The sequence below is a fragment of the Ictidomys tridecemlineatus genome, chromosome 2, assembly GCF_052094955.1.
Source record: "Ictidomys tridecemlineatus isolate mIctTri1 chromosome 2, mIctTri1.hap1, whole genome shotgun sequence".
NCBI classification, from domain to species: domain Eukaryota; kingdom Metazoa; phylum Chordata; class Mammalia; order Rodentia; family Sciuridae; genus Ictidomys; species Ictidomys tridecemlineatus.
The window spans coordinates 164,467,233-164,481,388 of NC_135478.1; the positions used below are offsets into that span (position 1 = coordinate 164,467,233).

General features: G+C 36.7%; 1 protein-coding gene across 44 annotated transcripts in view; it reads left to right on the forward strand.

Moving 5' to 3' along the window:
* Positions 1–14,156, forward strand: part of Nrcam (neuronal cell adhesion molecule) — a 265,722-nt gene that overhangs the window by 130,244 nt on the left and 121,322 nt on the right. For 43 of the 44 annotated variants that reach the window (XM_078040073.1, XM_078040082.1, XM_078040075.1 and 40 more), the window contains one exon: positions 2,364–2,441. The exons of the other annotated variant lie outside the window; for it this stretch is intronic. The gene's annotated coding sequence lies outside the window, so the exon portion shown is untranslated. The remainder of the gene's footprint in view (positions 1–2,363; positions 2,442–14,156) is intronic. 44 annotated transcript variants of the gene reach the window in all.

Below are 14,156 nucleotides of genomic sequence, written 5' to 3' on the forward strand. Positions count from 1 at the left end.
CTTAGAGTCATTTACATAGCCTCTCTGTGCTTCCGTTTCTGCCTGTATATCAAAGAGAAAATGATATTTATCTCATAGAATTGGAGTAAAATAACGAACTTTCTATAATATGTATACAGAATCTAGATCATTGTAGTATCTCATTAAATCTTTTCTTTCCTTGTGGTGCTGGAGATTGAACACAGAGCCACAGTGCCCTGGGGAGAGAAATTGTGGAAATATGCCATGAGAGTTGAGGAAGTGGAGGAGAGGGAACAAGACCACATCCCGTGCTGACCTTACAAAATTTGATCTGTAAAGGGACACTCACATAATTAAATAAAAATTACCAAATTGCTCCGTTAAAAAAATAAAAAGATGTGCAACCATATCAGTATTCTCAACTTTAGATTATTTCCATCTTTGTATCCTATTGCATTTCAAGAAGGAGTTAAATGTGAACTAGTGGGGGTGGGCTGGGAGGGAGGCAGGATTACCCCTGCTGGAACACTTTCTAAACAGTCACCATAAACTAATCCCTAGCCTCATGTCAGCTGTACTACTGACCAATTTTCTTTCCTCTTGTCTAAAACCTTCAGTGGCTTTACACTGTTCTCAGGTTAAAGTGCAGGCTCCTAGATTGGTTGATGCTCAATGATCTTTGCACTGTGCTTGCAAATGACCTCTTTTTTTAAAAAAAAAGTTTTAGTTGTCGATGGACCTTTGTTTTATTCATTTATATGCAGTGCTGAGAATAGAAGCCAATGCCTCGCACATGCTGGGCAAGCACTCTGCCACTGAGCCACAATCCCAGCCCCTGCAAATGATCTCTTAACCTCCCCTCTTGCCATCCCCCTCCACATCTGTAGCTTCACTGCCCTACTACTAGGAAGGCTACTCATTTCTTTTGCACTTACCCTCTGTCTACCAGAATGCTCTCCTACTCTCCTTTTGGGTTCAACTCAATTGGTACCTCCGAAGGCTGTCTTTGAGGACCCTTTGTAGAATTAGTTGTTCCTTTTTTCTGTGATTTTACAATTCTCTATTAATATTGCATTGTATGGTGGTTGGTGTGATTTCTGGCTATTTTTCCTGCTCAACATGTGAACCGGGATTCTTAATGGTAGGAAGCATGGCATATTTATATTCTTTTTTACTTATTTATATTTATACATTGTATTGACAGATACATATTAAATGTTCAAATAAGTTCATTGAATTGAATTGCTGTTGTAGACATAACTTTCAATTCTTGTAGCCTTGCTCTTATAAACTTCTAGAGGTTTTGTTTTGTTTTGTTTTTTAATAACTAGGAACCACATGACAAGAAAACCTTTGTTTCACTTCTAAGGAAAAATCACTAGCTTCCACAACATTGATATTTATTTTGTCCTGCTAAAAATACCATAATATTAGATACAATGAAAATCTATAAAGAATAGTTGTATGTGTAATTATTATAAAGGTTTTTTTTTGCAATTTAAGACAGAAAATATTTTGTAATACATGCATAAACTAAAACAGCTGAGGTTTTTACATGCCTTTTTATTTTATTCCTGGAATAATTTTGCAATTCACAGTAGTCCTAACATTTGAGTGCAGCCCAGAGTTCCTGAATTGACACTTGTTTCTCTTCTCTGAAGGATGTTTTCAGAGGTTGATAGTATGACTTCTGTTTTCAGAAATCCAAAGTCCAAAAATACACAAATCCTCCCTTAGAAAACCTTGGGCGTTATTGAATTGGCTGTTTAAAAACTGAAGCATAATATGCTGAGCTGTGATTGTTCTATTTCCCATCCACAGTATCTTTTCCTTGCTAATTCTTAGCTGGAATATTTGCAAAGGAAACATTGAGGCCCAGGAGAAGAGAGTTGGAGGATGCAGGGTCCTGAGCTGTCTGTAGCTAAGCCTTCATCAGAAGCCCATGGAATTTCCTCCTCAAATCTTGCTGTTCCCATCATCTCTGTATGACCTTCATTGACAACGTGGGGCCTTTCAAACATAGTCAAAAGAACTTCTGTGTTACTAAATGAAAAATGTAATAAATCCACAGCAAGAGATTATTTTACCCACCTTATATGTATACATTACCAAACAACTCTATTTCCTGAACAGAACATTAAAAACCAGGCAGGACTCTTCAGGCTGTAATCCATTAGCGGGACATCCCCCAGACTTCCAGCCACCTCTCTGCTGTCTCTTTTGATTGAAGCCAACAGAGAGATGTTTTGGCAAATGTATTCATAATTTGTCTCTTCTTGCAGGGCTCTCTCTGTAATTGTGTTTCCCATCAGGGAGTGAGTTGGAGTTCATGTATTGACATTCTGCTGTGATTGATGACAACCAATGTCTTGTTAACATTTCCCCCACTCTTCGGTCCACAGAGCAATGCTAAGACGACCTTTGGTTTAAAGGATTAAAAGAAAGGACGACTTCTTCAGATAATAAGACCTTCTTCAAAGGTAGGGCCTTTTCTTTTTAAAGTGTTTAAATTAGTAGTTAAAAGAAGGGACTGATACCGTAAAATGATGTCATTGTGTAATGTTATTGCCATATTTAATACTTTTCAATCCAGAGTGTGATAAAAGACAGGGAGTAGGAAATGCAAAAACATTTATCATACTACTTGTCAAAGAGGATGGATCAAATAGAGTGGAGAAAACCAGCCTCTAAAGTCCTTTTGTGTTGTTTTTGTTTGTTTGGCTAAAGCATGGTTCAGTAAGACACCAAAAATAGATAGCACAGTAAAATCACTGCTAATAGGAAAAAATATTTCTGAAGGAACTAAAGATTAAAAATTGGAGCATCATTAATAAGAAAAGGATTTTCTTTTGAATTTGATGCTTATGTGATTTTTTTTCTTATCTCACAGTGAAGTCCAAATAATAAAAAGGTCAGTTTTGAAAGTTTAAATGTTACTTTGAAATGTGATTTTTGCTTTGTAAATCACTTTCCCACCCCTTATTTCCCACCCACACTGCCCACCTCATTCTCATTTATGTCACCAAAACGGTCAGTTCTAGAACAGGCCCTGCAGGGTCTAAGGTGCCCTCTGAAAGGCCCTCTATTACAGAGCTGTACTTGGTGAAAAATATCTTCCCTACAGATCTGGAACACAGTTCAGAAAACTATATCTTAGCCAACAATAGCTTTCTTAAGGCATGATGAGAGCTCGATTATCCAGTCAGTTCTGCACTTCATAGGCTTCATTTAACAAATAAACTCTCATGGATTTTAATAAGAAAAGTTGAGATCGAATGCAAGATTGTGAGGTAGCAAAATCCTTGCAGCATCTTGTCCCTTGATCTTGAGAATTCTTAAATTGATCCATTGAGAAGTTCTTTTGTTGCTTAGAGGAAATGATTCATGCCCCAGTTGAATTTGCTTCCGTTGTGTCAAATTGAAACTGGTTTAGTATGACTAACTACTTATGGTGTTTCAAAATATCATCAGGAATCTCCAAATTGGTAGCCTGGAAATTGCTTTGTAAATAAAACAGCACACATTTTGTTCTGTTTAAAAGTCCTTGAAAAGTGAAAATTGGTAAAGACTAGCAAGATTCATAAGTTAGATAATTATACCCAGTATCCAAAAGGCTTAATGTTGTATAAATGGCACTTTTTTTTACTATTTTTAAATTTTATTTTTCATCTATTCTAATCAGTTACACATGGCAGTAGAATGTATTTTGTCACATCACACATAAATGGAGTATAACTTCTCATTCCTTTGGTTGTACATGATATGGAATCACACCTGTCATGTAGTCATATATGCACATAAGGTAATAATTAATTCTACTATCATACCTACTCCCATATCCCCTCCACTCCCTCTGTCTAATCCAAATGTCACTCTTTATTTTTTTAAAAAGGCTCCGTTAGTTAATGCAGAATGACTTATAAGGTTCTGATGTAGCCCTCCCCTTAAAAGTATCCAATTTCATAAAATAAAGAGCATCTTCCAGGTAAAGTAATAGTAATCTCTCCCTACTTTAACAGAGATATGTAATAAATACCAAATCGCAATTGTTAGAAATTAGGAATTAGTAGTAGTGGTGTTGAGTATAGTGGCTTGCCGATAAAATACTGGTGTCAGTAGTGAGTTAGGGCAAGCGCTTCTGGGGATAATATATAGCATAGTACCTGAAAGAGGTAAGCAGACAGTGAGGGCAAGATCTTGTCAGTAATGGTGGTTTCTAGTGAGAGGGAAGATACCGGAAGACAAGACATGCAAAGGGACTCCAGGAGAGAAGCACTCTAAGGTGGCAACGGAGGACCCACCAGAGAGGGTGCATCTAAGGGAATTTCCCGGCTGGGTGCAGTCAATGATTTCTCTTTTTTTCATTGCATGAAAGGTATTTGATTTTTAAATCTCTGTCTTCCAGAAGAACAAGTGAAAAAACTTATCTTTCTCTTTTTCAGTATCTACCTCTTAGTGATTTTTTTTGGCCAGCCTTTTTTGGTTAAGTGACTAATGTGCTTCAGTTCTTTCCCTTGCCTCACAAAGACTCTGAAATATCCCAAAGTTTTAAAGCATAATTGTGTTACATCTTCCCCATACCATTCAGGAATTGACCTCTGTCTGATATTAGAATAAGAAAACTGATTTTTGTTTTTGTTTTGTTGCTACTTGGAGTTTTCAACTGTCTTTCCCATGATCTATGGTGTGACGTGGTTTTCAAAAGATGTGAGCAGCCAGAATTGTGGACTATGGTTTGCAAACCACCACACCCATCCCACATCCTTCTTTGGGAAGTGCCATCTCTGTGTGTCCAATGTTGCATATAAAAAGTGTGTTGACACTTGTCATTAACCTAATGTGTAAGTTCTCTCCATGGAAAATCTGCCTTCAATCTAATTTGAAAACCTTGAGCTAATGCCGGACTGCTACGATGGACGTTTAATAATTAGCCAGAGTGAGGCACAGGGAAACCCCTGAAGTAACCCACATAAGGTTTTCTGCTCTGATACATTAGTGTAAGTTTGGTAGTGGTAATAACCATAATGAATCTGAAGAAGAATAATGCCCTTGCAATATCTAAAGCATGTTCCTATTTGGCAAGCTGTGTATAAAGAAAAATCTGACAGGTTATTGAACTATTTACTGATTATGTTTGGCTGATGACTTCAAAATTGTTCTTTCCTGGGACTTACAGGACTAACTTTTTTTAAGTTATTCATACATCTTAGGAGAACAATAATTACATTCTGAATAGATAACAAAACTAATAGGAGAAGGAAAACTTTATCTTATAATTAAGTTGATTTTCAAATGTAAGCCAATAGTTTATTGAGAAGCCTAAATAGGAGCATAATTCCTAAAAAAAATTTTTTTAGTTGTTAATAGACCTTTATTTTTTTTATATGTGGTGCTAAGAATTGAACCCAGTTCCTCAAACATGCCAGACAAGTACACTACCACTGAGCCATAGCCCCAGCCCCTAAATAGGAGCATAATTTTAATGCTATTAATGATAAAGTGTCCTATTAGAATTTTTTCTTATAGAATCACTTTAATCACATGTTATTAGGTACTAGTCAAATCCAGAAGACATACAGTGTCTACAAAAGAATATTCACCCAACAAAACTAAAGATGAAATACTACATGCATCCATTTCCCTGGGGAGCTTAGAATTTGTAAAAACCAGTAGGGTTCTAAATCTAAGTAAAAGATAATCACCTCTGCTGGGCATGGTGGCGCATTCCTATAATCCCAGTGGCTTGGGAGGCTGAGGAAGAAGGATTGCAAGTTCAAAGGCAGTCTCAGCAATTTAGAGGGGCCCTGAGCAACTTAGTAAGATCCTGTTTTAAAATAAAATATAAAAAGAGCTGAGGGGGTTCAATCCCTAGTACCAAAAAATAAATAAATTCAGCTCTTCATTATTTTATACAAGTGGAATTTGTATCAATATTTAGTCATCTAGAAAACCAGAACAATCTTTTCTTAAACTTGGTAACTTCCTCCCTCTTTACCCTGACATATCATGAGGGCAAGCTCTGGATTTCAGCTAAGCCTCTTGAAACACTAGCACCCTTGCACAATTTCTTTATGGTAATTATGACAAATTTCTTATCGAGTAGTGGCTCACCACCCAAGTGTAGCGCTCCTGGAAGCTGAATGACAGTACAAAGAGGAACATTCTGTCTTCCATCCTGGGTAGTACCCAGAGTTTCTTCTCTGTGTGGAGTTTGAGCAACAATCCTGTGTCTGGGGTTGGATGGAAGCATATTAAATCTCATGCACAGTGCTTCTGTAGGGAGGGTAGATTATAATATGTTTCCTGGTCCTTTGCTTCTGAGTTATAACAGTGTCCTTAATTGAGATGACTTTATCAATTAAGTCCTTTCTGACCCTTGCATCCTGTCCATTATTCTTTTGGGACACAACATTTTTCTCTGGACAGCCACCCTTTCCCGCTCCCATTACTCCTGGCTGCCCAGTTTGCTAGCTATTTCTGAAGGCTCAGAAAGGGCAGCTGGAAGATGTCTCAAGAATGACATTGACATTCTCTTGGGAGATAATCAGGTGGGTGATGTAATGGTAAGAATGACGAGAAAGGTGGCATTATGTTTCTGTGGCAGCAACAGTTAGTACTAGTAATCAGTAAGGAATCCTGCAGTTCTCATGAGTTTCTCCCCCTCCTCCATTGCAGTCTAAAAGGGAAAAAATGTCTGCTTTGAAATTGGAAGGAGAAATTGCCTGAGTCACTCCAGTAGAGGAAATGTATAGCAACTTAACAGTTATACACCACTGGGCTGATGCAGTGACCTTCACAAAGAGCCCTTTGCAGATGCTCACCAGATCAGATTTGTTTTCCTGCTGCACTTCTGGAGCATAATTTTTAATTGTTTTCTAGGGTGACCAGAATTAGAACAGGCGATGAGAGAAGGCTAGATCAATGGGACATGGACTTTAATTTGGAGATTCATTGAAATTTCCAGGATAGTGTTACCAAACATAGAGGGGAGCCACTGCCCTGTGACCCTTGTTCCCAGAAAGTTTAACCTCTACTGAAATCATTTTTTCCAGTATGAAGAACCTTATTCCAAATGATAATAATAAAAAATGACATCCCTTGTTCATTTAGAATTGTGATCTTTATGCACAGCATTCTCATCACCAAAATCATTATTTATTGAACGTTAATAATTGTGCACCATAACCTCCTGAGGCGGACCCTCCAAGTCTGGTTGCTCTGAAGTGAGACCCACAGCAGGAATGCTGGAGAGCCTTCTGTGCTCAGGTCTATGCACTCTTTGTACAAAAAAGTAGGCATGTGCCTAGGTTCTGGGGGCGTGTTGTCAGATCCGTTTCTTCCAGCATCTGGACATTTCATCCCTGGCTGCTTTTGGAGGAAGTCGAATCCTGACAGGAGGGTTATCTAGGGAACTACCCAGGAGGAAAATGAAGCCCAGTGTGGAGCAGGAGGCCAGGCCCAGGCCCCTGCTGGTAATGCAGTATGTTGCTGTCACAACTGACTGCATACACAAATAGATGCTTGGATTTTTTTTTTTTTTTTTTGCTTTGTTTTGTTTTGTTTTGCTTTTCACGAAAGTATTCATTTTGTAAGGAAAAGAAAAAAAAATCTCTTGGATAGATACAAGTTTTCATATCTGCAGAAGGCATTTCTACAGCTTTTGTCAAACTTAGCTGGTCTGTAAAGATTCTTTGTTTCCTGCTGACTGTTGCGGCAAGCAAGTCCATAAACTACTAGGAACACTGGAGAGAATGATTTCTATTGAAATAGTCGAGTAGGATATGGTGCATGGAACCAGTGTTGAAAAGGGTTTTGTCTTTTGCAGCATGGTGGAAATTCACATTCAGATTGCTGCTCTGTGTTATTTAGCATGCTACAGTTAAACAATGGGGCATGCCAGCTGACAAGGAAGCCAGTGTTGATTAATGCATTCCTTGAATGTGTTGATTAATGTGTTCCTAGGATGCCTCCTTAAGCTGCTACTGCAGCTGAGGTGTGTCCAGTGTGCCTCCTCACTGGCTGCTGTTTCACTTACGAGGGCCCATATGTACATGGTCTTCTCTGTGTTTATGTCACACCAGTGCATTTATAAATATCACCAAAGATCTAGCAGATATTTTTGTTTACAGAAACATTCTCCTTTTACAGAAATATTCTCCTTTCACCAAAGTGTTCTATATTATAATCTACTAGGGATAAACTATGAAGTTCACAGAAAGAGTACTCTACTAGCAAACATAAACGCATGGTGGCACTAACTGGTCCTCTGAATAATTCTGCCCTGAATTTCATTTTTGTTTTTTTCAAAGTTTTTTTTAAGCTTTCTGTTTTTAAAATTTAATTATTAGCACATACTGATATTATATAGACTAATGGACTTCATTGTGACATTTCCATACATGAGCATAACATGCTTTCATTGTATTCTCTCTCAGTACTACACTCTCTTACCAACCTTTCCCCATGGTACCTAGTCCCCTGCCTTCTTCCCCTTTTCTAAAAATTCCCTTCTCCGATTTTCATATCTTTTTTTAAAAATAAGATTCCAAATTAAAAAAAAAAACATGCAATACTTCTTTTCCTAAGTTTGGCTTATTTTACTTAACACAATGATCTCCAGTTCCATCCATTTTTTTCTACAAATGACAAAAAGTTTTTGTAGAGAGACAACTTAGCACAGTTTGGACTTGAATAATATGGAAACAGATGTGCATATGGGTGGCCCATTAGACACTTGATGATCTTGATGTCTCAGACACTCTCTCCTCCTTGAAGCAGGGATCTAATTGTTTCAAAAAGATGAATGAGAGTTTTAAAAATTTGCTTAGTATTATAATGCCAGATTCCTGGGACCCCAATAGACCTCCAGGAGCCGAATCCAATGCATTCACACAAGAGTCTATTTCAAGATCGAGCCTGAACTCACAATAGTTCCCAATGTAGTGTTCTCAGGGAGTGAGTCCCAGTCCTTTGTTCAGTGAGATTTTATAGGTTTTGGGGGATACTCTATCCGTCACAACCTCACACAGCAAATCATTCCATACCGCAGGAAAATCAAACAACAACTCTTCACATTGATTAGCACATTCACTGGCGGGAACAAGTTGGGTAGGGGTATTTGGTTAGTACAAGAGGGGGAATCATTTGAACGGATCGGTTTAAGCCACGAGGGTATATGCTAAACTACATGGTTTCCCAACACGTTATCAACCACCATAAACTACTCAGGGGTCATCTGGCATCCCAGGTATTTTTCCTGTCTCATGCTGATTGGTGGTTGCTAGGGGATTGCCATGGGTCCTCTTCTAGCCTAACTGAGTCAGGGACACATGGTGCTGCAGATCTTTCCTGTTATTTGCAGACAAACAACTCAGTTAGGTGGGTATGTGCCTAGGAGGGCACTGTGGGTTTTTCTAAGGACAAAGGCCACACCCCCTTCCTTGAACAGGCTTTGAGGTAGAAGCTTTTTTCAAAAATGGAGTCACATCAGTTTCCCAATATCTTTCACTTGTTACTTGAGACATGAAAATTCTACTGCTACTTTAAAAACTTTCTCATCATTTAATTCTTAACAAAAAAGACTACCATGATCAGAGAGTCATGTTCTAAAATGGTGTGAGAGGGACCAGCATAGAGGATGGCCCAATGATGGACCTGGGTTGATAACATTGCCCATTTTGACTTTGAGACTTCAACTGTATAGTATTTTAAAACAGGAAGTCATGAGTGCTATGCAGAAAAATTGCTTTTCCAACTGGGAAAAGCAAAACAAACAAGTTCATTCTGAACAAGAGGGAATTTCTATGTAATAGAAAATTGCTGTATGAAAAAATTATATTAAGAAGTGATGAAGTTTCCAATATTTATCTTGTTTAAATCTTGGCATGAAATTAATAGTGAAGAATGGTATTCTGATATTTTTAGGACTAAGATTTTAATAGAGTCCATTTAGAAACATCAATGACATGACCATTCAAAAGTCTACTTTGAAAGTTCATAGAATACATGACTTTTAAATTGATTATTAATAGTTAACCCAAATTTGCTTTTATTTTAAAATGTCTAATGATATGTCATATTGTTATGTAGGATTTATGTGGAAATAGAAAAGGAAATTAAAAAAAAAATTATAAGTACTTCTGTGGCATTTATACCATTCTCTTTTGGCGCTCCAAGGTACAAAAAATATGTGTTTAAATCATTGTGCTAACAGTTGATATAAAAGACATTTGGTAAAACTAATCTCATTTGAAACTTATTAGTTTTCAGAGAATCTTTAATTATGTGATATATTTAAAAGAGAATGCACCAAAATAACTATATAAGAGGGAGTTCACATTTGTGATTAGACATGCATTTTCTTGGTTTGCTTGAATTCCACAAGAATTGATGGGGCAAACAAAGAGAAGCAGTGAACATGATTAATCTGTTTTTCTGCAAAGCTTTTGATACTGTACTGAATAAAAGCTTGCTGACAGAAGCTGTTAGCCTGGTGAAGGAAAGGCCATAGGAACAAGTTATGAAAGGAGAGAATGATAGGCAAAGAACAATCCAGCGTGGAGAAGCACAGGGAAAATAATTTCTACAAGTTCTATTATTTATTTATTTAGTCAAAAAGCACAGAAAAGATGTAGCTTCCTAAATGGCTTTGTTCCCTGGGGCCAAGGGGACCACAAAACAGAGAAGGAATTTGAGAAATATAACTAGACAAAACTACCATATTTAAATAATACAAATGACCTGGAAAATATATCTAAGTTCCAAATATCCTATAAAATATTTCTTCTTTATGTAACATTTCCCCATTATACAAAATACAACCACAGATTAGATTTAATCCAACAGTCTTCAAATTGATTTTCAATCTGTTTTATATTTTTGAAAGCACTTGGAAAACTTCCTTGACATAGAGGAGAAGTAAAAATAAATACATTTCTAAAATGTATTTCTAAAACCATCCCATGAACCTAGTTCATGCTTTGTAAATATTTGTTGAGTTGAAAAGAATTCTCATCATCTACTAAGCCAGAGGTTACTCCTAAAGAAAACTTTTCACCATCTTTTTTCTCTTTTGAGTTTTCTCATGGTTATTGGTGACATAAAGCGGCTTGAGGGCAAAATGATGGACATTTTCATTTTCCTGAAAGGAAACCTTTGAATTCTGAGGTTTTTCTTCTGGAAATCAATCCCAAATTCAGTGAGAAATTAGATTTAAGATAACTACATTATAATAAACTTGTTGACTCTGTCCAATTTTTTTTGCCACAGAAATATTGCTGCCTTACTCTAGTAAGCAATCCAATATTTAGAGCATAGGAAGATCTTCATTAGAAAGAGTAAATAATTGAAAGAGTTTCTTTTATAAAATAGATTTTCCTCAGCTGAGACTCAAGTGAGGTTTCTCTTAAGTAATGTGTTCAGTAACAATTGAATAAGTGGTGGGACCATTATCCATAGTTTAACCTAGAATCTCAGCATTTTATTGACAGTGAATCAAAGTTTATTTTGAAGTTATTTGGGTTTCATTAATACAAATAAAATACTAACTTATGGAACCTATATGTAATGTCTGTACTGTGACCCTCTTCATTAATAAGCATTATTGAGTTCTTATATACTATATAGGAAACTGAGAGGTTTGAAGAGTATAAGCCCTTCAGCAACTTGCACTCCTTAGTTATAAACATATAAATCAGATGTTCAGATACACAGATAACCACATAAATAGAAAGCATAGTGTATCATTGAAAGTTAAATGTGTAATGTAAACTAAAAGTACTCAGAATTTGAAGGATGGTGGCCACTAAGTAGTTGGGAACTGAACAAGGTTTAGGACAGGCTTTGACTTTAATTGATGAAGGAAAAATAGTTCTGAAAGTAGTTCATAAAAATTAAATTTAAAAGTGTAGAAATTACAGTAGGAAAAAATGGCAAAGTCTTGAGCAGGGAGGAAGATAGACATGGCACAGGGGGAAAATAAACCAATTTAAAGCAGAAAGTAGACAAGAGAAGTGGTAAATAGTAAATTTGGAGATGTCTCCTTCCTTCTTTCCTTCCTCCTTCCTTCCTTCATGTGTGTGAACAATTCACTCATTTATTTATGACCTGCTATGTTTCAGACTTCCTCAAAGAGAGACAAGTGAGATACACCTGAAATCTACAACACAGTTGCAATATGGTGTAATTTGTCCCCAAAAGTCAAAATAACGTGTATATTTGTGCATGGTAACAATATAATGGTGATATAAAGGCAGATGTCACAACTCTTCATGGTGACATGAACATAAAGAGGCTAGAGAGAATGGACCATGGTTCTGGCTGAGGAGCTAAAGTATGGGAGGCAGCTCACAGACTATTTGAGTGGATTTGTAGCCAATTGGGAATGAAGGATGAGGAAGAGCAAGGCCTGACCCTGTCTTAGAGACTGGGGAGGATGATGATGCTCCTGACGAGAAGAGAAAATGCAAAATAATTCCACTTTTGAGAGGAAAAGAGTTCTGTTATGAATATGTTGAATTGAAAATGCCTAGTTGTGAATGTGCCATACTGAGTTTGATTTAAATTCAGCTATGAACCCATTAAGTTCTTGAGTGAAAGTGATGTGTGCCTAGTATTGTTTTGAGAAGGTTAATTTGACATCAGTATTTTAGAAAAATCTAGTGAAAGAACACAAATGATGAGTAAAACGGGTAACTATTGCTTGGGTAAAAACATGTGTACTGAGATTTCAAAACGCCAGGAGAATGGGAGCTGCTGGCCCCTAAAGAATGGAGCTTCTTGCCCTTTCTTATTTTGTTTAAATTCACTCAGAAATTCATCCCATTCTTTTGTGAATACAGTATTAGCTGAGACATCTCTGCCTTCTGGAACTCAGAATATTGGGCTGGCAGCACTGATGACTGGTCATCCAGTTTGTCCTAAGAATTGCTTCACTTTTATGAAAAAGAGAATGGTTTCCTGGAGATGCCATACAAAGAGAATTAATGCCATCAATCATCTCCAAAAGAAGAACTATCCATGTATGAACCAGAAGGTCAAAAACCCTTATTAACTAAAGGACTTAGAATGTACATAATTTGGACTGAAATTATTTTCTCAAAGAGTGATCTGAATAAGGGAAATTTTGCCAAGGGCAAATATGAAGGGACACAGTACATAACATTCCCAAGGGTCACTGGAAACATTTTTTAAAGCAATCGCATGGGACAATATGTCATTATTACAAGCAGACAGATTTGAGTCAAACATAAGAGAAAGAGCTACATTGTTTCTGTTGTTATTTTTTGTGGGTTTTGTTTTATTTTTGTCCTCTGATCACTATTTGGAAAGAGTGATTAGTTAGACATATCCCAGATGATTGAGGTCATATTTCTATGAAACATTTCCATCTTAATAATTCTTTTAGATTTATTAAGATGAAAGACACTTTAACCCTAGGGCATGTGCAAAGATGAATCACAAAACTCAGAAATATTGTCCTAAAGCAATTCATTGACTGCAGAGGGAATTCATGTGCACTTGTGGAAAAATCCTACCATAATTAGTGTATCAAATCATAATTTTAAATGCCCAAATTATATGTGTAAATTTTTCATTTTGAGCTCCTAGTTATTTCTTAATCAAAACTTATACCAGTGTCCATTTGTCTTCTATTCAACCAGTCAAGTGGAAAAGAGTCATATTTTGGAAAGTCATTTAATTTTGCATCTATTTTTCATGTACATAGAATAAGCAAAAATATAAAATAAAATAAAACCCCCAAACTCCTTTTATTTATCCCAGAGAGGGATGGGACAGTAAGAGGTCTGGAGGTCTGTGCCACAGAGACACCTATGTACCCCAGATCATTCTGTTAATTTTTGTTGGTGTTAACAATTTCCTAGGTGCCTGGTAGTAATTCTCCACTACTGTCTTGTGTCCTAGAAGTCGTCTTGGTGACCTATACAGGCCACAGAACCTACTTTCCGGAAAACTGCTGCAATATTTGTTATAATTTCTGTAGATGTCGTCTGTGATGGTGGTGATGGGGGGGCTTCTCATTTGTTTTCCACATTTTACTTGGCATAGTTCTGGTTCATTTTTTTCTGTTTTTTTTTTTTTTGACATTGTTCTGAATTTGGTTGGCATATAACACACTTTGGTATTTGTAATGAAATTATGTTTATCATCTGTCATTAACTAACTTCCCAATAAAA